Below are 26,337 nucleotides of genomic sequence, written 5' to 3'. Positions count from 1 at the left end.
TGGGCCTCAATTTGCTTCTTATTTTATAAGCCCAATAACTTGTGGATCGCATTTTGTAATTCCCGAAACTAATTTCCAAAATTTCAAAATTACCCTTAACCTTGTCCCACACTTTCATGACTCTATTCTTTCATGCATAACTCCTATGTTCAACAAAATATCAAATTGATCTTATATCTCAAGAATCCAATGTAATTCAAGTCTTTCCAAACGTGTGAAGACACGGGTCATAACAATTTTCAAGTTGAGACTGTATTTGTGTTAGTGTATTATGTTTTAAGCATTATTAATTGGATAGACTGGGTAAGCACTTTTGGATATTAAGGACTTAGAATTAGTTGCGTGAGGGTTAGAGCGGAGTTTGATACTTTCAAAATTGTTTTTGGCATAGCAAGGTATCAAAAATGAGGATTCACTGGTTAAAGGTGTATTAAATAAGGCCGCAGGTTTTGCATTCAAACATTTGAAATTTTAAGCAAGTTAAGGGGAAGCACAAGGAGATTTTGATGTATTTAGAGTTCAGGGGGTTTATCAGATTTGTGTATCGGGTGAAGGTTGAGAAACATGAAAATTGCGAACATAAGGTATAGTTCTTCGGTACTAAGTTGATGACTGGATAGAATTTAGCCTTCTAAGTCGAGGGGATGAACATGATTAACTATCTATGAGAAAAAGACTAGAATTTGCTGCCAAAAATGTTTGATAGGACTGTGATTGGTTTAAGAATGTTTGGAGTCAGTTGGAGTTACTATTGGTGGTAATCAGGGGTTATGCATTCATTCTGAGTCAGAATTGTTTGATTAGAACCTGGTGGACTATATTTATATTTCCATAAGGGCTTATGGGTTTCCTAGTAAATACCCTTCACTGATTCGATGGGTTTCAGTTCATATTTGAGGTATGATAATTTTATCGAGCTTTATCAAGGTTTACAAGTGGACATGACGATATTTTACCAAGGGCAGCTACTTGGATAGTTATAATAGTTTACCTCTATACTTGGTAATGATTTGAGGAGGTAATATGGTTATGAGAAGTCCTTAGAATGATCACATGGTTTTCTACGGGTTTGGACTCGGTAGGGTAATCAGTGGGTATGCTTCCGGTATGGTGATTCAAAGATTTAAGAAGGCTTGGGCGATGGGTTTTTGCCAAGTAGTTTCAATACCGGGTTACGGAATCAACAGACTTAGAACTAGCAAAAGCTGCTTAAGCAAGATCAGTTTTGATGGAATTGCTTACAGTTCTAAGATAGGGCAAGGATTCTTTTCTGGAAAGAGTAAATCATGGTTTCGGGCTTATGGCGTGTGTTTATGTGTTTCTAAGAAATCATGGTACGAAGAATGGCTTTAGAAGGTGTGAAAGAAAGGTTAGCGGAATCAAAATATCTTTCTGGTTCAGAGTGGGCTATAATTTACGGTCATTTTTCAAAGGTTTTGTTGTTTGAGAGACCCATCAATATCGTTCACAGGTGTGTTTTTTTGAATCAGAGAATTCACGCGGTGGTAGTTTTTATAATCGGGGATCAGTTATGAATGAAATTTTAAGTATTAGAAATATGGAAATTGGGTCTTTGTGATAAGTTAAAAGAAGTTTTAACTGATAAGGTGAACGAGCAGTGATAGTGGCATATTTCTTGCTGTGGAGGATCCATGTGGTTATAATAAATATTTCTCAGTTACAGTCAGCTTTCATACTCTCTTTCTTCGTTCGAGGGCGAACGATTGTTTAATTTGTATTTGATGTAATGGCCCGTGTGGTCGTTATTGCACTTTTGATTCATTTACCCCCGTTGACCCTTCTTCGAGTCCTATTAGTATGATTTTGACCTGTGGTGATGGACGGCACAGTTGTCGAGGTAATCGAGCGAGTTGTATTGTGAGTTATGAGAATTAGAACCTTAAAGTGAAAAACCCTTGACTAATAGTTGACTTTTGGGTAAACAGACCTTTTTCAAAAATCCGTCAATTCTGTGAGGTCCGGAGGGTTGATTATGACTTGGTGGTGGTATTTAGTTCAATTCTCGAGGCACTCGTCGTTTTTGTGCTAATGGTTGGAAAGTTAGTTTTTGGCTGTTGGGGGTTGACCCGGTCAAATAGAGCTTCGATTGTAATTCTAAGGCCACGAGTGAGTTCATAGTGTGTTTTACATATGTGTGCATATCTGTTTTGTATCTAGAAGGTCTCGAGTGGATGTTCCGATTTGGGGTGAAACTTGGTGAAAAAACCAGAATTCTGCTAGTTCTGGTGCCTCGCCCCATCATGACTATTTGCGCCTCAACGGGTCCATTTTAGCGGAGCCTAGCCCGCTGTGGTAAGTTCTTGGATTTTTAATAAGGTCCGCCCTAGCGGATGATTCTCCACCAATGCCAGACCGCTGTAGTAGGTCCTTTGCTCACGGGAGCAGGAACGCTTAATCAGAAAACCATTTTTATTTCTAACTTCGAGCCCATCCCACCTATTCATTAAATCTTTGGTCTAGAGAGCATTAAGGGCGAATTGAAGAGTCTTTGAAGTTGTTTCATCTTGGGGGTAAGTCCCTTTATCTTATCTTATTATTATCTATCCTCTTAAGCTTGAATCTATTGTGGAATCTAGAAAAGCTAGTTGGAGAGGATGAGTCCTGTTACACCCCGAAAAATTTCGTGTTATCAAAACTGTAGACGGCTTGGTATGAGCTCAAGGGAGATTAAAGTTATACAAGGATTAGGGATGAAGATTATATTATATGAGTATAGGAATAATATATATATGATATTTGGAGACCATATGGAGTAAATCAGTTAATACGTCACTTGATGAATAGCCCTCGTAACCGTAAGTTAAGATGGTGCCCACATGTTGGGGTTTTATAAAGGACATATGAAAAGTGATATGAGTAGTACATGGGAAGTTGAGCAAGTCTTAAGAAGGACCCTTAAGCCAAATATGGGCATAAGCCCTCCAAAAGGATGATTTATGGATATGTTTTCGGATGATTTGACTTGGAGGGGCCAAAATGCTATTATAAGTTTGGAATTTGGAAACACACCAAAAATGAAAATGTAGATAATTGAAAGAGCTTACCAACCATAGGTCGTGGGCCCTCATACGATATCGAGATCAAGAGTTATGGCCATTTTAAAATAGAGACGCTGAGCTGCCAATGGCTTCTGCGGGTCCCACTTGAAAAGGTCGGTGGAACCGACTTAAGAGGGGTATAAATACCCCCATTAACTCCATTTTTTCAGCAATTTACATTCTCAGTAGTCCTAGAAACTTCCTAACACAACCCCCCAATATTTATAGCCCATTAAATCAAGAATTTAACAAGATTACACCAAACTAATCCATGAAAGGTGATTGTTCTTGCTTCTACTTGATGTTGTGGTAAGTTTGTTCTTGAAGAGAGTTTTTGTGGCTGAATTTATTCAAGTATAAGGTATTTTCTTCATCCTATCTCTTATGTTTAGTTGATTTGAAGGTTTGGCAAGTGTTAAAAGTGAAAATAGTTATGGAGGAAAGGTCATAAAGTGTCGTGCTGTAGTTGTTGTGTTTATGGACTGTTTTGAGCATGTTGTGGCTGTGTGGCTGGGATGATTTACATGTATAGAGATGGTATCTAATGTTGTTGGTGTATTGATGAGGTTATGCTCCTTGATTGGGAAGCAAGGAAGTGTATATTGTTGTTGTATGTTGAAAGACATCGTATGGGATGTTTTATGGAACATATTGGTATTGATAATATTGTTGTTGATGTTCGTACTATTGTTATTGTTGGTTGCTGGATTGTGATTTCGGGCTAGGCATATAAACAGGGGAGATGATGCCCGAATTTTGGTAGGTTCTAAAGGAGTTTGGTTTAAGGACTTGAGATAGGCATATGACGACAAGTCTAACGGTAAATAATTTCTGTTGAATGTAGATTTGCAAGTAAGGGAGAATAAGCGTTAATGCGTATGAGATCAATCGGGTATGTTAAGGCTCGTCCCTTTCTTTCAAAGGCAGAATTCCTATGTTTTGATTCCATATATGATATCCATAATATTTTTACTCCTAGAAATGCCAGAAGTCTATAATTTATGAGGATTCATATGATGACTCACATCCTAGAGATTTCTAAGTCTAAGGTTCTAGAAGATTTCATGACGTGACTGAGCGTGCAAGATAATTCTGGATTATAATTAGAATATGTGGCCTCAGCTTCTGTCTGAGCGTGCTACAGAATATGTGGCCTCAACTTATGTCTGATCGTGCTACATAATATGTGGCCGCAGCTTATGTCTGAGCGTGCTACGGAATATGTGGCCTCAGCTTATGTCTGAGCGTGCTACATAACATGTGGCCTCAGCTTATGTCTGAGCGTGCTACATAATTCTTGATTATATTCATGATATGTGGCCTCAGCTTATGTTATGGATCATTCAAAGTGAGACATGATAGTGGTGATTATGGTAGTGATGAAGATCCTTATTAGCGGAACGAACCCAGCAAATAAACGAACTCCAAAGACTTTATTCCTAGACAGTGTAGGGATATTCGTATCCTTGACCTCTTAATTCCCGAAGGGGACGTTCATAAGGTGTTCTCTTTCCTATGCAGTTTACATTTGATTTTTGAGTCTCGAAGGAGACAAATAGAAAGGGGAAGAAGTTCCCATTTTTGAAAAAAGGGAAGAAGTTCCCATTTTGAACTAAAAGTTGCTCCGAAGGGAGTCTTTTGATGGTTTCCAAAGATTTTCACACATTTTCATATTTACATACATGCACAACATCATTTCATGGGGATGGGAAAAAGGGCTAAGGCGTTATATACGCAAACCACCTGATCAGCTGGTATATGATGATTATGATGCCCGAAGGGGCCATTATGCTATTATGCCCAAAGGGGCTGCGAGTAGGGTGAAGGCATGGATTTTATATATATATATATATGCATCAAAAGTTCATATGCACATACATGTTTATCAGAGTTGGTTACAGGTACAGATTGAATCTCTTACTCTTTTATCATTCGAGTCGAGATATATTGTTTCAGTTCTGCCTTACATACTCGGTACATTGTTCATACTGACGTACTTTTTCCTAGGAGCGCTGCGTTTCACGCCACGCAGGTGTATACAGATGAGCAGAAGACATTGACTATAGGATGTTCCCAGGCTATCAGCTGGATTGGTGAGCTCCATCTCAGTTCGGAGTGTTGCCGAGTCAGAGTATTTATGTTATGGTATCTCGTGTATGTTAGACACTTTTGCAGACAGTGTCCTGTAGATAGTGCATCGAGATGTTGACAATTGTGTAAAGCGACCATGTAGGTCGATGTGTTTTTATGCTTTGTTTTTTAAAGATTTCATTTTGACTAAAGGTTTTCTTTGAATTAACGATAAGGGAGAAGTCCCTGATTTGATGAAAGAGTTTTATTGAAAAGTTTTTCTTTTTTAACCTTACGGAAGCGTCATCTAGTAGATTAAAGGTTCACAAAGGGTTGTGACTCATGGATAGAATGGTAGTATGGCACTCAACCGAGTAGGGTCTTGGGTGTCAGTCACGGCCCTCCGGTTTGGGTCGTGACAAGTCCCAACCTTAAGTTTGCTAATATAATTTTAGGCTATGAATGTGAGTTTAATTGACGAATCTTGCTATTCTAATCATGGAATCTTGTGAGTTAGTAAATAGTAAGCTTGGATCTCTAACTTGGGTTAAGGAATTGATTATGGAAAACTAGGGTTTATGCCCAAATTGGGGGTTTTCTCTTGAATGATGAAATTGATCAATAATTGAGCTTAATTAGAAATTGGAAAGTAGAATTGAACTTCTAGAGCATTAGGTTACCAAGTCCACTTTTGAAATACCCGTTTTACCCTTGTGATTATGATTTTTCTCTTTCTCTAGTTGATTTTTGATTCGAATGAATGTACAGCAATATGGGTACCGTTATTCCCCGTTTTTGACTTAGATTTTGATAATGACTAGACTTTGAGTATTCAGAGGCTCCTCAGAAGGGAAAGGCGCACATTTGAGTGGCACAAGCTCGGAATCGAGATAGGTTACGAATTACTTTTCGGTTAGACTTTAGTTAGCGAAGCTCGTGTAGAAGTTAGTTATTGATGGAGAAAGCATGTTAAGCCTTCGGGTCTGAAGTTGGGATGGATATTCTTAGGTTGGTATTGCTGATGATTTTGTGGGCTTGTCGCCTTGCTTATTGTGATTTGTCTTATTGGCCATGTGTGTGGTGTTAGGCTTGTTGCTTATTTGTTATGTTGTGTTGTACGTTCATCTCTCACTTATCTAGTCATTTATCTTGGACAAAAGGGAAGGACATTGATTCGGGATTAGAATTTTTATATGTGCTCCTGTAGAGGCACGAATAAGATTTGATTATGATTACACTTGATATTGATATCATGCATTCTCATTTTGTTTGATACATTGGTTTGAACTATGACTTAATACTAATGATTGTAAGTGAGGAAGTGAAACATTCGAGGCTTCTTATTGTAGTGTTGCTACATGCATATTTCATATGGCATCTCATGCATATATTATTTGATGTTAACTATGGGTCCAAAGGGAAATTTTTCCGGATGGGACATTGGACAGATTTGGGGATAAGTTTGTTTTGGTAGTTGATTTATGGATGTTGTTATGGTTATTCACCTTCGTGATAATTATTGAATTCAGCATTCATGCATGCATTTCATCATGCATTTCTCATGGTAATGTGATGTGGTTCCAATAGAGAAATTGATCGAAAAGGATTATGGAAACGTATAAGAACGTGAAAGATGAAAGTCATCTCTAGGTTGTGTGCGGAATGTCAAGTGTTGTGGAATTCATATCTAGGCTGTGTACGGAATGACTAGTGTACTGAAAGTCATCTTTGGGCTGTGTATGGAGTGACTGGTACATGGACTTTGCAGGTAACCATAGGTCATGACTATCGAGACGTGGAGGTTATCATCCGTAGCATGTGTGTACTGTATGAGACAGTTGGCCATTGCATTGCATCGCACCTGTATTCATATTACCTCCACTCATATCACTTATTTTGGTTGTTGTATTTATTGCATTGCATGGTACGTTTCCATATTGATTCCTTGGTTGATGATTCATTTGAGTTGTTGTGTGCTTGTTAATACTTACCTAGACACTTGATGGATTCGAGGACTAGAGGTTTCCACCTAGGCTATGACTGCAGACTACTGAGATCTATTATGACTCATATTACTGCAAGTCTTACGTGAATGTGCTTAGTGACTATATGTGACTGCTTACACGTCTATTTGTTGATTTCTTTCTTCATATATGTGAACTAATTGTTGTCGGCCTATAATACCTAATGGTACAGGGTGTTTGTACTGATACTACCTTCCTGTACTCTTTTTCTGAGTGCAGAGTTCGTAGCAGGTTCCTCCTTCGCACCTCGTGTGTGATTCCGAGGATTAGCCTGCACAGTTTCCAGTGTAAGCATTGGACGGATCTTGCTGCCCAGAAACTCCTCTATATTACTTGTCTTATTTCCTATTTAGAGAAAATATCAGCATTCTAGACTTGTATTATTCAGACTTTGTATTAGTAGCTCTTGTACTATTCAGACTAGATCCCGGGGATTATGTATTAGTATTCCACTTAGTAGTTATGTATATTATGAGACTGTTTATTCCTCCTATTTATTTTACTTATGCTCGAATGAATGTTGAATAAGGGAAGGGTTCGCCCAACAGAGGGGGTTTGTATGGGTGCCCGCTCGACCCATGAGTTGGGTCGTGACACTATACTCCCATCACTTATTGGAAGCAGGCCCATAATGCTTGCATTTTTTCATCCGAACTCCTGCTTCTTATGAATCTCCCTCTCTGAAATACCTCGTGCCTTCTCCACACTACTTTTTTCCCTTTGAACTCCTTACTTTCTTCCTGATAGAGCATATACCCCTTCACTGCACGGATAAACATTGTTCACACCTTAACGTTTTGGCATCACACTCGCATATCTGGCATGCGCATGATATGACGGAGGCCTTACCTTTATTCCGTAATAAACATGAGTTAAGATCGAGTTCTTATGACCCCTGTTCCTTCTGTAGCCACTTTAAATTTTTTTTAGCTAGTTATTGTCACGACCCAGCTAGGGGCCGCGACGGGTACCCGGGGCTAACCACTGAGCGCCGCTCATTATACTGCTCATCATCCTCATTAACTACTCTTTTATCAATTTTTATACTCGAATCATGAGAAAGTCATGTTTCATTTGTAAACATAAATAGTTTTATATACATAAGCCCTTTAGGCTACCAAAATAATATATATACAATTATACCATAGTGACCCTATCAGACCACATAACCCACACCGTATATCTACGAGCCTCTACTGAAGTACAAAACGTATACACGGGACAGGACCCCGTCGAGCCCAACATATACAAATATACACAAAAGAATAACTAAGCACCTCCGGAACAAAGGAATGCTTTCAATCGGCTAACAACTCCTACGAGTCTAGCTCAAGCTCGCCTTCCTGTCTACTTGTGGACATGAACACAACGTTCAAAGAAAACGGACGTCAGTACGAATATTGTACTGAGTATGTAAGACAAGAATGAAATAAATTTAATAGGAGGACCGTGAGCCATAAAAGAAAGATATAGCCTGCAAGAGTGTTATAAACAAATACATTTCGTACATATATCATACCTTACATAACATAGTACACATGTCATCACATCACATCACATATCTCGTCACATCACATATCTCGTAGCATCACATATCTCGTCACATCACAATCCTCATCGTTATCCTGCATCCGGGTAACCATCATATGCCGCCCACTAGTGGTGATAATGCCCGGCCCTCTCGGCTCGGTGTAACATCGCAGCCCACCTTAGCGGTGACATACCCGGCCATCTAGGCTCGGTGTAACATCGCAGCCCGCCTTAGCGGTGACATGCCCGGCCATCTAGGCTTGGTGTAATTTCATCATCACATAATCAATAATAACCTATCACTATTTCACATTTCATGAACGTATCACAATCTTATCATAGCTTGGCAATTTCCTACATAACATAGGCATATTATAAGCTAGCATCATTAATCATCTTATAGACATATCATGATTTAGGATTATTTCACATTTAGCATTAGGAGCACACATTAGACTTTGAAGACAACCATGGCTATGTCGGGGTGACGTAAGGTCGTAAACCCCCGATTATATTATGAACATTTACGAGTACTTTGCCTCACCTTGAAGGAAATAGTGCATAAGGTGAGTGTTACCAATAATGACATCATCAGCGTTATGGGATCATCATATCATATCACTATCTAATCTTTATACTTTAACTTATTATCATCATTATCATACTCGTATGTAATTTGGTATATTTAAGGGCTCATAAGTTCCATCATATAGGAGGATCATGGAAAGCTTGAAAGATTCATGCCTTTGAAGGAAGGGATAAGCCTTACATACCTTTGACGTTTAACTAAGCTATTGCTTGCGTGTTCTCCTTTAATGCACATGTTCTACCATATCTGGGCCAATCAACTCTGACTCGCCAATATCAAACCAGCCAATCGGCGATCTGCATTTCCTGCCATATAGAGCCTCGTACGGAGCCATCTGGATGCTGGAATGGTAACTGTTATTATATGCAAACTCAATCAATGGCAAGTGATTGTCACGACCCAAACCCCGTGGGCCGCGACTGGTACCCTAACTGGGTACCCATACGTACCTACCTGATCGAATTCGAACCATACAGATTTTTTTTTTTTTTTGTGTTTCAAAACAGAAGTACAGAAGTAGGCCGATACAAGTACGGCACGCGCGTAACATACGTATATATACATATATACCTGAACATACAGATATTTACAAGTAAGCCGATAAGGCTAACATACAGACGAAACCCGTAACCCACACATGTATCTACAGGCCTCTACAGACATACAGAGTCATATGACGGGACAGGGCCCCGCCGTACCCAGAATATACAAACATACGGAGTGCACAGAAGACAGAAGATATATACCAAAAGATATGCTCCAAGTCAAAGGAGCTCTTCAAAAGGCAGAGTCGGAAACCTACGCGGGCGGCGTATCACCTGGTGCGTCTGTACCTGCGGGCATGTAGCGCAGCCCCCGAAGAACGGGGGTCAGTACGGAAAATGTACCGAGTATGTAAAGCAGAAACGTAACATATATAAACATAGTCCGAACTAGAGTCACAGAAATATAACGGGCAAAATCATAAATCAAACTGACGGACAGAGTTATGATCCAGACAGACATACAGAATCGTGTTACACACAAATGAACAGAATTATAGTTCGGACAGACAAACGGAATCATAATACGGACATACGAGCAGAATCTGGATCCATACGGACATACAGAAGCAGAAGCCATACGGACATACAGAAATAGTCGTAACACAGACGGACAGACAGTAGTATGACGGACAGAATTATGCATGCAGAGTAGCACAGAATCATACAAAATCATACAGAGGCGTGTGCTTTATAAATACAGATGGCACACGCATATATTCATACAGATCCCGGCCCTGTCTGGGGGCGCGGTAACAGAACCCGGCCCTCTTAGTACGGGACGCGGTGGACAGACAGAATCAAATCAGATCATATGCCATCCTGGCCGCCATCCCCATACATAGATCATACAGACATACAGATCCCGGCCCGTACGCCGAGGGACGCGGTGAACAATGCAGAGAAATATGCACGATAACAGAACCTGGCCCGGGTCGCAGTGAAAGAATGCATTGAGACAGACACGAATCGATAAATGAGAAACCACCTACCTACAGACTCAACATACAGACTCGATCAAACTGAAAGGTGCCAAACGGCGAGCCAAAATCAGAATATCCAGATAGTATGCATAGCACGCGCTCATATCCTAGTTAGGAAGGCACGACAGATTATCAGAATGGGACGCTCGGATGTTCAGAAATCATATTGTATAAATTACACAAAAATATCCATAATATTCACAAAATAATAGTTCAGAAGTTTTTTGGAGAAGATCGGACCAAAACAGAAGTATTTTAAAAATCGTACCGGAAGTATCGGGCCTTGTGGGCCCACCTCGGACCAACCCAAGGCTACATACGTAAATTACTGATGATTGACCTTATGAGGTCACCCATACTCATTCGGAAGTGTTCCGACTCCGTTTGGGGAAGTTTTGTGCAAAATCTCACTTTAAGGACAATTTGTAAGAAAATAGGTTCAATTGAACTGAAGGAATTAGAGCGGTTTTCCGTCTCGAATTCCGGGGAACAGAGTCGGACTTAAGGCTCGCGGCCGAGCCTACCACATCCAGAACATGCCTAGGAACGTAGAGAAGTGCTTCACATACCTTGATGGCGCCTTATGCTTGCTTGGCGTCACTCCAAATTTCGTCCAAAATCTGGAAATGGTCAAGTTTACCATTTGGTTAGTTTCATTCTTTCAATACTCTATCTTTACACATAATTGCCTACCGAAATTTCGGCAGCATTTCCTCTGTATATACGACATCCCCGAGACTTAGCTCGGCTCAATTTAGCAACACAACAACCCAGAGGAGACATCCAAACAACAACAAACATCAATAAACACTAAATCATACGCTATGGCATTATTAGCCACCTTTCGACACGACGAATCATCTTTCGCTTCAAACTTACATTTCCAACCAAAACTTATTATTTTCATATCCATTATCTGTCAAAATCATTACGACGCACATCGGAGGCATCCATACCATGTTCACATAATGTTCACAAGATACGCAAACGTTCAACTTTCTATCAAATCACTACTTTTCCAATCTTTTCCTAACTTTCAACATACGAGTTCATAAACACATTTTCATATTCCAAGTTCATTATCATCAATCACAATTTCAAGACCTTAGGCTAAAGCGACATACTTTCCGACAACAACTTAACCAACAATTCTTTGTTTTAGCTTAACCATTATCCTTCAATCTACTTCACAAAGCCATAACACGATTAGCATACAAACAAAAATCAAATTCACGTCCCATAGTCAACATAGTACCACACGGCCAACTCCAATATTTTTCCAATTCTCACTAATTCATCCCACTTTCCTTTCTAATACAATTTCTACCATACTACAACTAAGTTACACAAGAATTCAAACCATTAAAATCATGCAATACACATATATGTATTCGGCCACACACCCAAAAATTCCAACACACCAAATTTCCATATTTTTCATTCATTCACACATACCACAACATACATACATCATTTTTAACACAACAAAAGCATGAAATCCTTACCTTTCTTCAAGTTCTTCACTTGGAGGATGAAATTGTTTTCTTGCCACAATCTTTATATCAACTTGTAGAGAATCTTGTGCTTAGCAATAATCTCTCAAGAGATGAACTCTTTAAACCAAGGGATTGGCTCCAAAAAATTTTCTTTCTTTTCTTTCCTTTTTTCTCTCCAAACCCGAACCCTCTCTCTTCTTTTTTTTTTCTTTCTTGATTTGTTCTTGCTTCTTGAATATTCCTCACACTTATCCAATATATAATTTCCCATGGAATTTAATTATTCCATGGGCTTGGACCCATGGTGGCCGGTTGGGCCCCCTTAAGTTGGGCCTTTGTTTTGTTGTTATTATTATTATTATTTTTTTGGCCCAAAAGTTGTGGCTAATTTTGGTAATTCATGGAACAAGTTTCCAAAATTCCAATTATTGCCCTTGGCCACCTTTCGTAATTCCACATCATTGTATTCATAACCTACACATGCATACCAAGTAAGGTCCAATAGTGGCCTTATTCATCACAAGTCATTTTATCTTGAATTTTCCGAATGAACAAAAATGTCGGATGTAACATTCTCCCCCCCTTTTAGAACATTCGTCCTCGAATGTTAAATTGACCTTATGGGGCGTCATACTACTCCGGGAGGGTTCTCTTTATAGTCATCCTTTACTGACTTTCCGACATGGCTGCTTTGCCAACATTATGGGGTAATTTTTCACATCACCGATTTAAATGCCTTCATAATATATCTTCTCGTACCCCACGCAATCGTCGAACCATAAGCTATATTCTTGTAACCGACGAACGTTTCCTAAACATCATAGTCCACCTCATTTCCTATTACACTCCTGAATTCCTACCGCATTTTCGTAATCCCACTTCATACCAGACACTTCTTACCAACAGATTCAGGACTGGGATCGGACACGTCGAAGCATATCGGACGGATTCGTAATAGGAAGCAGACATGTTAAACTCTGGCGGATGGATTCATAATCAAAAGAAGAGATACGGAAATATGTCAGACAGATCTAAGATCAGAGTCAGATGTATAAAAATGTATCGGACGGATTTCGAAATCGGAATCAGGCTTACAGAAATGTATCATACAGAGTCACACTTAGAATCAGACATGCGGAGATGTATCAGACAGATGCGTGACCAAAATTAGACGTACGGAGGCACACCAGACGGATTTATATCCAGAGTCAGACATACAGAGGTGTGTCAGACAGATTCGTAATCAGGGTTAATCGTACAGAGATATGTCAGACAGAAACATATTCAGAATCAATCATACAAATCGTCTTGGGTGTCGCTTACAGACTTTTTCAAGGATTCTGCTTACTCGCCCTTCTTATCTCTCTTCTCCCCTACTATCCATACTCTCTTTCCTTTTTCAACCATCGTCATACCAGACTAACTTATGATGTAATTGGGCTTTTTCCTATCCCCTGACAACATTCGGGTCGTCGCTAACTGTTATCCAGATTCGCTCAATTTTCCGAGCGGTATCGCACCTTTTCTTTTTGCCCATTTAATCCGTGTCGGACTGTGTGGTTTTTGTAAAGGCTCTGATTACTCCACACATTCTCCTTCACCTTTAGATTACCCCAAATTTTCATTTATATCAGTCATACCTACACTTGTGCAAAACTCTGCATTCCTTCCCAGGGGGTCACCCATCCCAGAATTGCTCTGGCCTGAGCACGCTTAACTCCGAAACTTTCATGCATTTCGACGCGTTAGGACGGATATAGTTTCGTCGATCGCCCCGTACGACCTTTGTCACGTAATTTTAGAGCAAATCGGGGTCTTCGCAAATTTTCGAAAAAATTTTGGTAGCGGGTCCCACCCCCGGCTAAGTCATACCATCACCATATTGCTTTTCTGAATCTCGGTATCCACCAAATTAACATTTATATTACTATTTCTAATACCCAGAAGTATAAGATCACGTAATTCAGCAAAATACAAAATTATCCATACATACATTTCTCAAAAAGGATTGGCTGGCGTACCTGGGCGTGCACTCGAAGACGCTCCTGGGTCCTGCCGGCCGGTTAAAGCAAACACGCGGTTCGAAGGACCGCTGTAACCAGAAGCTGCACCACGTCCTCTGCCACGACCCGCTGGCGCTGGTGCTGGTGCTGGTGCTCCTCGCCCCGCAGGGCGCATGGCCGCTGAAGGAGAAGATGAGCCTGCAACGGACCCAGCAGGCCGGGCTGAACCCGAACTGCCCTTAAGTGGGCACTCTCTGACTCGATGGTCTGGGCTCCCACAAAAATAACAAGCGCCCGTAGCGCGGTAACACTCCCCCGGGTGGGGCCTCCCACAATAAGAACACGGGGGTATGGGTGGCCTCGACTGACCAGGACCTCTGGAGCTCTGTCCTGCGAACTGTGCGGGCGTACTGTAGGCTGGCTGGGACGAATACCTATTTCTCTGCCGCTGGGAAGGCTCGCTCTGAAATCCCTCTGAATACCCAGCCGATCTGGCCCTCTTAGGCTGGCCCCTGTCGTAACCCCTATCAGGCCGACGTTCCCTACGTCGGTCCTCCATGCCCTGGGCGTGTGCCTGTACCCGGGCTACATGCATCCCTGGCTGAGCAGCCACAGCCAAACAACCATCAATCAGATAAGAGTCCAGTCCCATCACATACCTGTGCACCCTGTCGGCCATCTCAGCTACTATGGTGGGTGCATACCTAGCCAATGAATCGAACTCTAGGCTGTACTCGCGAACACTTCTACCATTCTGTCTCAAGTTCAAGAACCGATCGACCCTAGCTCTTCGTAGCTCTGGTGGTAGAAAATGGTCAAGAAAGGCCTTAGTAAATTCGGCCCATACCGCTGGGGGAGCATCGTCACCCCTGGAGAGCTGCCAAGACTCATACCAATTTGCTGCCACCTCATATAATCGATACGAAGCCAACTCCACAGACTCAGTCGGCGAAGCCTTAATCAGTCGTAGTGTGCTCTCCATCTTTCTAATGAACTCCTGGGGATCCTACTCAGGTTTTGCCCCGGAGAATTCTGGAGGATTACATGTCAGAAACTCACGAGCCCTGGAGCTCTCGTACCTATCCGCACGACCACCCCCAAATCCATGCCTGCGAACCTGCTCCGCCATCAATGTGGTCAATAATTGAACCGCATCTCGCATGGCCCTACCCTCCGCCCCTGCCTGTGGAGCTGGAGGCTCGGGCACTGGAACCTCAGGGGCTTGCGGTGGAGCCGTCTCCCGATTAGCAGCTCCTGCTGCTCTGATATCCTCCGGCAAGGGGGGTGTAACAGATCCAGACGACGGGGGCACATCCTCAAGTGCAGGGTGCACACTGGCCCTGGTAACCCTCGGGGCCTGGCTGGTCTCTCCTGCCTCAATCCTGGCCTTGCCCTTCTGGGCAGCTGTTGCCTTCTTCGGAGGCATTACTGAAACATAGCAGATCGTTAGGAGAGGTTCATCCTACTAATACAGTTCTATCGCACGATCTAAAGATCCAAAGAAGGGTAACATCCTAAATGCCCTGTAGCTTTCCGTTTATAGATGTGGTGCACAACACATCGATAAACAAGACTCTACTAGACACGGCCTGTAGACATTCCGAGGACTAACCGCTCTGATACCACTTTTGTCACGACCCAAACCCCGTGGGCCGCGACTGGTACCCTAACTGGGTACCCATACGTACCTACCTGATCGAATTCGAACCATACAGTTTTTTTTTTTTTTTTTTGTGTTTCAAAACAGAAGTACAGAAGTAGGCCGATACAAGTACGGCACGCGCGTAACATACGTATATATACATATATACCTGAACATACAGATATTTACAAGTAAGCCGATAAGGCTAACATACAGACGAAACCCGTAACCCACACATCTATCTACAGGCCTCTACAGACATACAGAGTCATATGACGGGACAGGGCCCCGCCGTACCCAGAATATACAAACATACGGAGTGCACAGAAGACAGAAGATATATACCAAAAGATATGCTCCAAGTCAAAGGAGCTCTTCAAAAGGCAGAGTCGGAAACCTACGCGGGCGGCGTATCACCTGGTGCGTCTGTACTTGCGGGCATGTAGCGCAGCCCCCAAAGAACGGGGGTCAGTACGGAAAATGTACCGAGTATGTAAAGCAGAAACGTAACATATATAAACATAGTCCGAACTAGAGTCACAGAAATATAACGGGCAAAATCATAAATCAAACTGACGGACAGAGTTATGATCCAGACAGACATACAGAATCGTGTTACACACAAATGAACAGAATTATAGTTCGGACAGACAAACGGAATCATAATACGGACATACGAGCAGAATCTGGATCCATACGGACATACAGAAGCAGAAGCCATACGGACATACAGAAATAGTCGTAACACAGACGGACAGACAGTAGTATGACGGACAGAATTATGCATGCAGAGTAGCACAGAATCATACAAAATCATACAGAGGCGTGTGCTTTATAAATACAGATGGCACACGCATATATTCATACAGATCCCGGCCCTGTCTGGGGGCGCGGTAACAGAACCCGGCCCTCTTAGTACGGGACGCGGTGGACAGACAGAATCAAATCAGATCATATGCCATCCTGGCCGCCATCCCCATACACAGATCATACAGACATACAGATCCCGGCCCGTACGCCGAGGGACGCGGTGAACAATGCAGAGAAATATGCACGATAACAGAACCTGGCCCGGGTCGCAGTGAAAGAATGCATTGAGACAGACACGAATCGATAAATGAGAAACCACCTACCTACAGACTCAACATACAGACTCGATCAAACTGAAAGGTGCCAAACGGCGAGCCAAAATCAGAATATCCAGATAGTATGCATAGCACGCGCTCATATCCTAGTTAGGAAGGCACGACAGATTATCAGAATGGGACGCTCGGATGTTCAGAAATCATATTGTATAAATTACACAAAAATATCCATAATATTCACAAAATAATAGTTCAGAAGTTTTTTGGAGAAGATCGGACCAAAACAGAAGTATTTTAAAAATCGTACCGGAAGTATCGGGCCTTGTGGGCCCACCTCGGACCAACCCAAGGCTACATACGTAAATTACTGATGATTGACCTTATGAGGTCACCCATACTCATTCGGAAGTGTTCCGACTCCGTTTGGGGAAGTTTTGTGCAAAATCTCACTTTAAGGACAATTTGTAAGAAAATAGGTTCAATTGAACTGAAGGAATTAGAGCGGTTTTCCGTCTCGAATTCCGGGGAACAGAGTCGGACTTAAGGCTCGCGGCCGAGCCTACCACATCCAGAACATGCCTAGGAACGTAGAGAAGTGCTTCACATACCTTGATGGCGCCTTGTGCTTGCTTGGCGTCACTCCAAATTTCGTCCAAAATCTGGAAATGGTCAAGTTTACCATTTGGTTAGTTTCATTCTTTCAATACTCTATCTTTACACATAATTGCCTACCGAAATTTCGGCAGCATTTCCTCTGTATATACGACATCCCCGAGACTTAGCTCGGCTCAATTTAGCAACACAACAACCCAGAGGAGACATCCAAACAACAACAAACATCAATAAACACTAAATCATACGCTATGGCATTATTAGCCACCTTTCGACACGACGAATCATCTTTCGCTTCAAACTTACATTTCCAACCAAAACTTATTATTTTCATATCCATTATCTGTCAAAATCATTACGACACACATCGGAGGCATCCATACCATGTTCACATAATGTTCACAAGATACGCAAACGTTCAACTTTCTATCAAATCACTACTTTTCCAATCTTTTCCTAACTTTCAACATACGAGTTCATAAACACATTTTCATATTCCAAGTTCATTATCATCAATCACAATTTCAAGACCTTAGGCTAAAGCGACATACTTTCCGACAACAACTTAACCAACAATTCTTCGTTTTAGCTTAACCATTATCCTTCAATCTACTTCACAAAGCCATAACACGATTAGCATACAAACAAAAATCAAATTCACGTCCCATAGTCAACATAGTACCACACGGCCAACTCCAATATTTTTCCAATTCTCACTAATTCATCCCACTTTCCTTTCTAATACAATTTCCACCATACTACAACTAAGTTACACAAGAATTCAAACCATTAAAATCATGCAATACACATATATGTATTCGGCCACACACCCAAAAATTCCAACACACCAAATTTCCATATTTTTCATTCATTCACACATACCACAACATACATACATCATTTTTAACACAACAAAAGCATGAAATCCTTACCTTTCTTCAAGTTCTTCACTTGGAGGATGAAATTGTTTTCTTGCCACAATCTTTATATCAACTTGTAGAGAATCTTGTGCTTAGCAATAATCTCTCAAGAGATGAACTCTTTAAACCAAGGGATTGGCTCCAAAAAATTTTCTTTCTTTTCTTTCCTTTTTTCTCTCCAAACCCGAACCCTCTCTCTCTTTTTTTTTTCTTTCTTGATTTGTTCTTGCTTCTTGAATATTCCTCACACTTATCCAATATATAATTTCCCATGGAATTTAATTATTCCATGGGCTTGGACCCATGGTGGCCGGTAGGGCCCCCTTAAGTTGGGCCTTTGTTTTGTTGTTATTATTATTATTTTTTTGGCCCAAAAGTTGTGGCTAATTTTGGTAATTCATGGAACAAGTTTCCAAAATTCCAATTATTGCCCTTGGCCACCTTTCGTAATTCCACATCATTGTATTCATAACCTACACATGCATACCAAGTAAGGTCCAATAGTGGCCTTATTCATCACAAGTCATTTTATCTTGAATTTTCCGAATGAACAAAAATGTCGGATGTAACAGTGATCATCCCAGCTGCCTCTGAAATCAATAACGCAGGCCCGCAACATATCCCCCAGCGTCTGTATAGTGCGCTCGGCCTGCCCGTCGCTCTGAGGATGAAATGCGGTGCTCAGACTCACCTGAGTCCCTAGTCCCTCCTGAAAAGATCTCCAGAAATGCGCCGTAAACTGGGCGCCTCTGTCAGAAATAATAGATATAGGAACTCCGTGAAGCTTCACAATCTCTCTAATATAGAGCCTGGCATAATCCTCGGCGGAATAAGTAGTCCTGACGGGAAGAAAATGGGCTGATTTCGTCAGCCTATCAACAACGACCCAGATGGAATCATACTTTCGTGGAGTGCGAGGCAAACCTGTAATGAAGTCCATATTAATAACCTCCCACTTTCAAGTCGGGATTTCCATCCCCTGCAACAGTCCACCCGGCTTCTGATGCTCAATCTTGACCTGCTGACAATGAGGGCACTGGGCGACGAACTCTGCAATATCCCGCTTCATGCCGTCCCACTAGTATAAGCATCGGAGATCATGGTACATCTTCGTAGACCCAGGATGGACCGAATAGCGAGCATAATGTGCCTCGCTCATAACCTGTTGCCGAAGGCCTGCAATATCAGGTACACACAACCTGCCTCTATATAACATAGTGTCGTCCGGTGAAAACTCGAACGAAGTCCTCTCCTTATCATAGGCTGTGTCCCTGTACCGAGCTAAGACAGGATCCTCGAACTGATGCCGCTTAATATCGTCCCTGATGGATGACTCAGAAACCCCTCGAACAGAAATCTGGGTATCTCCAGAATCGGCCAGACGAACCCCGAGACTAGCCAACTGCTGAACATCACGGGCTATCTCTCTCCTGTCTGGCTGTAAATCGGCTAAACTGCCCATAGACTTCCGACTGAGCGCGTCTGCAACAACATTAGCCTTGCCCGGATGATACAGAATATCTACATCATAATCTTTCAGAAGCTCCAGCCACCTCCGCTGCCGCAAATTAAGCTCTCTCTGTCTGAAAATATATTGGAGACTCTTATGATCAGTATAGATATCCACATGAACGCCATATAAATAGTGTCTCCATATCTTCAGAGCATGAATCACCGCTGCGAGTTCCAGATCGTGGGTAGGATAATTCTTCTCATGCTTTTTGAGCTGCCGGGAAGCATACGCTATAACTCTGCCGTGCTGCATCAATACACAGCCTAACCCCATACCAGAAGCGTCACAATAAATAACATACCCGTCCGGTCCCTCTGGAAGAGTCAGAACTGGGGCTGTAGTCAGCTTCTCCTTCAGCAACTGGAAGCTCCGTTCACAAGCGTCAGACCACTGGAACTTAGCTCCCTTCTGAGTCAGCCTTGTCAAAGGCGCTGAAATCGAAGCAAACTTCTCCACAAATCTCCTGTAATAACCTGCCAATCCCAGGAAACTGCGTACCTCTGTGGGCGTCGTAGGTCCGGGCCAATTCTTCACGGCCTCGATCTTCTGTGTGTCCACACGGACACCATCAGCTGCAATAACATGCCCCAAGAAAGCCACTGAAGACAGCCAGAATTCACACTTAGAAAATTTGGCATATAATTTCTGATGCCGGAGTACCCCTAATACCGATCTCAGATGATCTGCGTGCTCCGCCTCAGACCGAGAATAAACCAGGATATCATCAATGAATACAATTACGAACATATCCAAGAATGGCCTGAATACCCGGTTCATCAAATCCATGAATACTGCGGGAGCATTTGTCAGCCCAAAAGACATAACCCTGAACTCGTAATGCCCATATCGAGTCCGGAAAGCTGTCTTAGGGATATCGGCCTCTCGTACTCAATCACGGGGACTGACTGAAGTATCGGCGTCTCGGCGTCCAAGTCTTGCACCCGAACCAGATGATAGATATAACCCTTTCTGATCATTTTCTTTGCCTTAAGGTATGAAATAAACTTACCTTTCGGCGATGCTGTATTACCAGCCCAATTTATAACTGGCTCCCCGGGAAACTGGAAGCGAACTACCTTATTTTGGCAGTCAACATTAGCGTAATAGGAAGCTAGCCAATCCATACCCATAATAACATCAAATTCAGTCATATCTAACTCTACCAGATCTGCCTTAGTGTCACGGTCACAAACGATCACAGAACAGTCTTTATAAACCTGTTTCGCTACAACAAAATCCCCTATCGGCGTGGCTACCTCAAATGGCTCTATAGGTTCAGACATAATACCAATTTTACCGGCAACAAGGGGTGAAATATATGATAAAGTCGAACCTGGATCAATTACTGCATACACAGACCGAGAGAAGACCAATAAAGTACCTGTAACGACATTAGGAGATGCCTCCTGATCCTAGCGGCTGGCCAAAGCATAAATGCGGTTCGAAGGACCGCTAATACCAGAAGCTCCACCACGGCCTCTGCCGCGACCTGCTGGTGCTGGAAAACCCTGCCCCGTAGGGCGCATAGCCACTGACGACGATGAAGACCCAGCGGCTGATCCGGTAGGCTGCGCTGCACCACCCGAACTACCCTTATACGGGCAATCTCTCACAGAATGGCCCTGACGGCCACAAGAAAAGCATGCACCGGTGGCTCTGTAGCACTCTCCCGTATGGTATCTGCCGCAAAAAGAACACTGAACCCTAGGTGGCCTCATCTGACCAGAACCCCTATCTGTCCGCGAACCTGAAGCCCTGGAGCTCTGGCCTGCTCCTGAATACCCTGGGCTATCGAACCTGCGACCTGTAGGCTGGGGAGGCGCGCTCTGCGCTGGCTGAGATGAAAATCTGCTAGGCTGCTGCGGCTGTTGGGGCTGTCTGCCCCGAAAGTCTCCAGATGACCTGGCCCTCTTGGGCTGTCTCCGATCCTGGCCCCTGTCAGGCTGGTGTCCTCCTCTGCCCCGATCCTCCATACCTTGGGCATGGGCCTGGATACGGGCAATGTCCATACCGGGCTGAGCAGCCAACACTAAGCAGCTATCAACAAAATACCGATCCAGCCCCATAATATATCTGTGCATCCGGTCCGCCATAGTAGCCACCATAGTAGGTGCATATCGGGCCAAGGAATCAAACTCCAAACTGTAGTCCCGGATACTGCGGCCCTTCTGCCTCAATAATAAGAATCTATCAGATCTGGCTCGTCGCAACTCTGGGGGCAGAAAATGTCCAAGAAATGCCTGAGAAAAATCGCCCCAAGCTGCTGGAGGAGCGCCGTCCCCCCTGGATAGCCCCCATGACTCGTACCAGTTTGCCGCCACATCATATAACCGGTACGAAGCTAACACGACTGACTCTGTCTCGGAAGCATTAATCAAATCTAGAGTGTGTCGCATCTTCCTGATAAACTCCTCAGGATCCTCCTCGGGCTTTGTCCCAAAGAACTCTGGAGGGTTACAAGTCAAAAACTCACGGGCTCTCGAACTATCACGCCTGACTACCCGGTCACCTCCCAGCCCATGCCCCTGAACCTGCCCTGCCACAAGTCTCGTCAGCAACTGGACTGCCTCCCTCATAGACTGATCCTCAGTGCCTGGCCGTGGAGCTGGAGGCTCAGGTATTGGAACTGCGGGAGCTGGCGGTGGAGCCGCCCCCCGATCTGCGGCTGCGGCCGCCCCAATCTCCTCCACGAGTGGCGGTGTAGACGAACCCTCTGTCTGGGGCAAAGTCCCCGGAGCAATATGTGCCTGGGCCCTGGTAATTCTCTGGACCCGGCTAGTCTCTCCCAAGGCTGCTGACTTGGCCTTTTGGGCCGCGGTTGCCTTTTTTGGAGGCATATCTGCAAATATAGCCACTCGTTAGGGAGGGGTCATCCTGATAACACAGCTCTATCGCACGATCTAAGACAGAAAGAAGGGTAGTATCCTAAATGCCCTGTAGCCTCCTGTTTATAGGCGTGGTGCACAACACACCGATAAACAAGACTCTACTTGACACGGTCTGTGGACATTCCGAGGATGAACTGCTCTGATACCACTTTTGTCACGACCCAACCCCGTGGGCCGCGACCAGTGCCCTAGCTGGGCACCTATACGTACCCGATACCCAAATTAGCATATTATCAGAATAATAATATAATAATAACATTAGTGAATGCTACAGAATTTAGCCGAAGAGCAGACTTGGCACACAGAAGCCGATAAGGCTATCATAAAAAAAAACATCCCAAACATATGTACAGAACCCACACAGATGTATCCACAGACCTCTACAGAACATATCATAATCATAAGACGGGACAGGGCCCCGTCATACCCAGAACAATATACATATCCAGATAACAGTGACAGACTGTACCAAAAGATGGGCTCTGAAGAAGAGAGCGCCCCAAAATAGCAGAAACGGGATCCTAAACGTGCGGATCAGCAAACCTGTCGTCTGTACCTGCGCAGCATGAAAACGCAGCCCCCGAAGAAAGGGGGTCAGTACGAAATATGTACTGAATATGTAAAGCGGAATCACAGAAGTCAAATCATAATGGTTACAAAAAATGAGTACAGAATCCAGAGCGTCAAATGCATATATCCAAAACAGACAGAATGCGTACAGAAACATATGTCATATCATATCATATCCGGTCCCTGACACGGGACTCGGCAGACAGAATGTGGCCACCCTCCCGACGCTGGTGCCACTATACAGAGGAATCAGAAAAAGGGGCGTGGCCCCGTATCATAAAATGTCATATCAGAATGGCCATAACAGATCAGATCAGAATAGGCGGACATGGCACATCATACTCCACAGACCCATGTACGCGTATACCTGCCCCCTCACATCGGGGCGCGGCGAACAATGCAGAGAATTACGCTTGACAACATATCCTGGCCCGGGCTCAGTGTGGGAAACATTGGGACATCCACGAATGGAGTAGTGAGAGACTAATGCAATTTAAAAATATAATAAATGTTTTCAAAGACTCGATGAAGCGTATCAAAGACAAACAAATCCAATGGGGTCGGACGGAATCATAATAAATGTATTTCGGATATCATAATAAATTACAGAAGTATAACTTTCCCGAAGTCACTCCGAGTGTCAAAATAATTTATAATATTTAACAGAATATTTAAAATAATATTCGTTAAGCGATTAGTAGGGTAATTAAAACATTTCTTTCAAAAATCGCTTAAAAAGGAAGCTTTAACACATTAGGGGCAAAACCGTAAATAGCGGGCCCGCCTTGGGACAAACAAGGAGGCGGGCTCAAATTGTGCCCTCTAAGCATATAGTATCACCTAAAAAGGTTATACAAACATTCTATGACTTTCTGAATAATTTAGAGCAAAATTGCATAATTTCAGAAAAAACGTATCAAAATGGTTCAATTCTACTGAAGGAAAAACTGAAATTTTGTCTTGCGGATTCTGAGGGCCAAGAGGTCCTTCGAGGCCCGGATCCGACCCTAACACACTAGGGCATGCCAAGGGAAGAATTGGGTTTGCTTTACATACCTTTCGCGCTCCTTAAGCCTTTCCAAACTCACTTCCCGTTTCGTCGAAAAACTGCAATTGGTCAAGTTTACCAATTGTGAATTATTAATGTCATTATTTCAACTTTAAGCATATTTGGCTACCGAAATTTCGGCAGCACTTCCCCTATACATATGACACCCCGAGAATTCAACTCGGCTATAAATCATCAACAACAACCCAAACGACAACAACAATATCAACAATGAACATTAAAAACACAAATATCCTTCAACTAGTCATTTTTCTCACAAGTTGACATAATCTTCAATTCAACCCAACTTTCAACTAAGATCAATAATTTCATATTCAACAACCATCATGATCATCACCATATAGTTCTAGAAACATTTCATATCGTTTTCCTTAAGATATACACTCGATATACATGATATACAATCTTCCGCCAAAATCATAACTTATGCAAAACATCAAATCTTTGGCATACAACTTCATAACAAATTTCCAACTTCCAAATTCATCAACCATAATCATAATTCACATCTTAACAACTTCATTTCCATAATATCACAAAATTATTCTAAAGTGACATAATCATCTATATTCCAACTTCAACCAAAATTCATTCAACTTTCATTCCCAATATAATTTCCATCATAACCACAACTAGAATGCAACATAAAATTCAACTCATATATGTATAAAACATATATACACCCATGGCTACATATATATATACATACCCACTTTGCAAACTTCCTTATTTCCATAATTTCTACTCATTTCCACATACCACAACATAAACAAACCTTCATAACATAAGAAAAAGGAATTGATTCTTACCTTTTTCTACAAACTTCTTCACTTGAACAAGTTGTCAACTTGAAGAAATAAGTGCTCCTTCTTCCAAAACAATTACACCAAGTTGTAGAGGACACTTAATTTAGTAGGAATTCAACAAGAAAATAATTTTAGAGGCAAGATTTTGAGGGGTGATTTTTCTATGGCCAAACCCGAAATGCCCTCTTTTTGTTCTTGTTTTTCTCTTGTTTTTCCTCCTATTCTTTCTCTTGAAAGTTCTATGGAATTTGGATGATTAAGTGGTCTTTTATTCATTGACCACATGACTTAATTCCATGGGCTTGGATCCTTTTTATGGACCATGGCCGAATGGCTCCTCACTTGGGCCTGAATTTTTTTTTCATTTTTTTGGGCCAACTCGGTTGGTCCCGAGTTGGGCCTAGCCCACTGACCTTTCGACCTTAAAACGTTCATATCTCCTTGTACCGACGTCACCTGGGAACCCACGACCTATGGATCGAAAGCTAATTCAATTATCTACAACTTCTATTTCAAGGTATTTTCGAAATTCCAAACTTACAATACAGTTTTTGCCCCCCAAAGTCAGGTCACCCGAAAACGTTTTCTTAAAAATATTCGTTTGGAGGGTTTCCACTTTGATTTGGTCCAAAGGTACTTCATGAGCTGTGTTTAACTTTACATATGTGATTCATATGACTTTTCAGATGTTCCCAAAAAAAATCTCGGTATGTGGGCCCCACCCCAGCAGATGCTCCGAGGTTCAAAAATACGGGATATAACACTTACATACCATGTTAGCCTCCTTGTTACTCCAACCTCGCAACTCATTTAACGGTTTGACCTATAATAAGGATAACGTCTTTTGTTAGGCTAAGGATTCATTCGGTATATCATGTATATCAATGTGTTAAACTGGTCTGGTAACGAATCAGACAACATTTCCCTGGTTTCTAC

The 26,337-nt window shown here is 42.4% G+C and overlaps 1 long non-coding RNA gene across 1 annotated transcript in view; it reads right to left on the bottom strand.

Annotated features, from left to right (window-relative positions):
* LOC132642457 (uncharacterized) overlaps positions 1-25,847 on the bottom strand; it is a 28,442-nt gene extending 2,595 nt beyond the window's left edge. Inside the window, exons 1-2 of the long non-coding RNA XR_009583173.1 lie at positions 25,405-25,847; positions 24,583-24,633 (exon numbers count right to left, since the gene is read on the bottom strand). This is a non-coding gene — a long non-coding RNA (uncharacterized LOC132642457). The remainder of the gene's footprint in view (positions 1-24,582; positions 24,634-25,404) is intronic.
* Between the last annotated feature and the right edge of the window lie 490 nt (positions 25,848-26,337).

Source organism: Lycium barbarum, chromosome 5 (assembly GCF_019175385.1).
Source record: "Lycium barbarum isolate Lr01 chromosome 5, ASM1917538v2, whole genome shotgun sequence".
In the NCBI taxonomy this organism is placed as follows: domain Eukaryota; kingdom Viridiplantae; phylum Streptophyta; class Magnoliopsida; order Solanales; family Solanaceae; genus Lycium; species Lycium barbarum.
The sequence above is the reverse complement of the archived record's forward strand: the minus strand, read 5'-3'. Positions and strand labels throughout refer to the sequence as shown.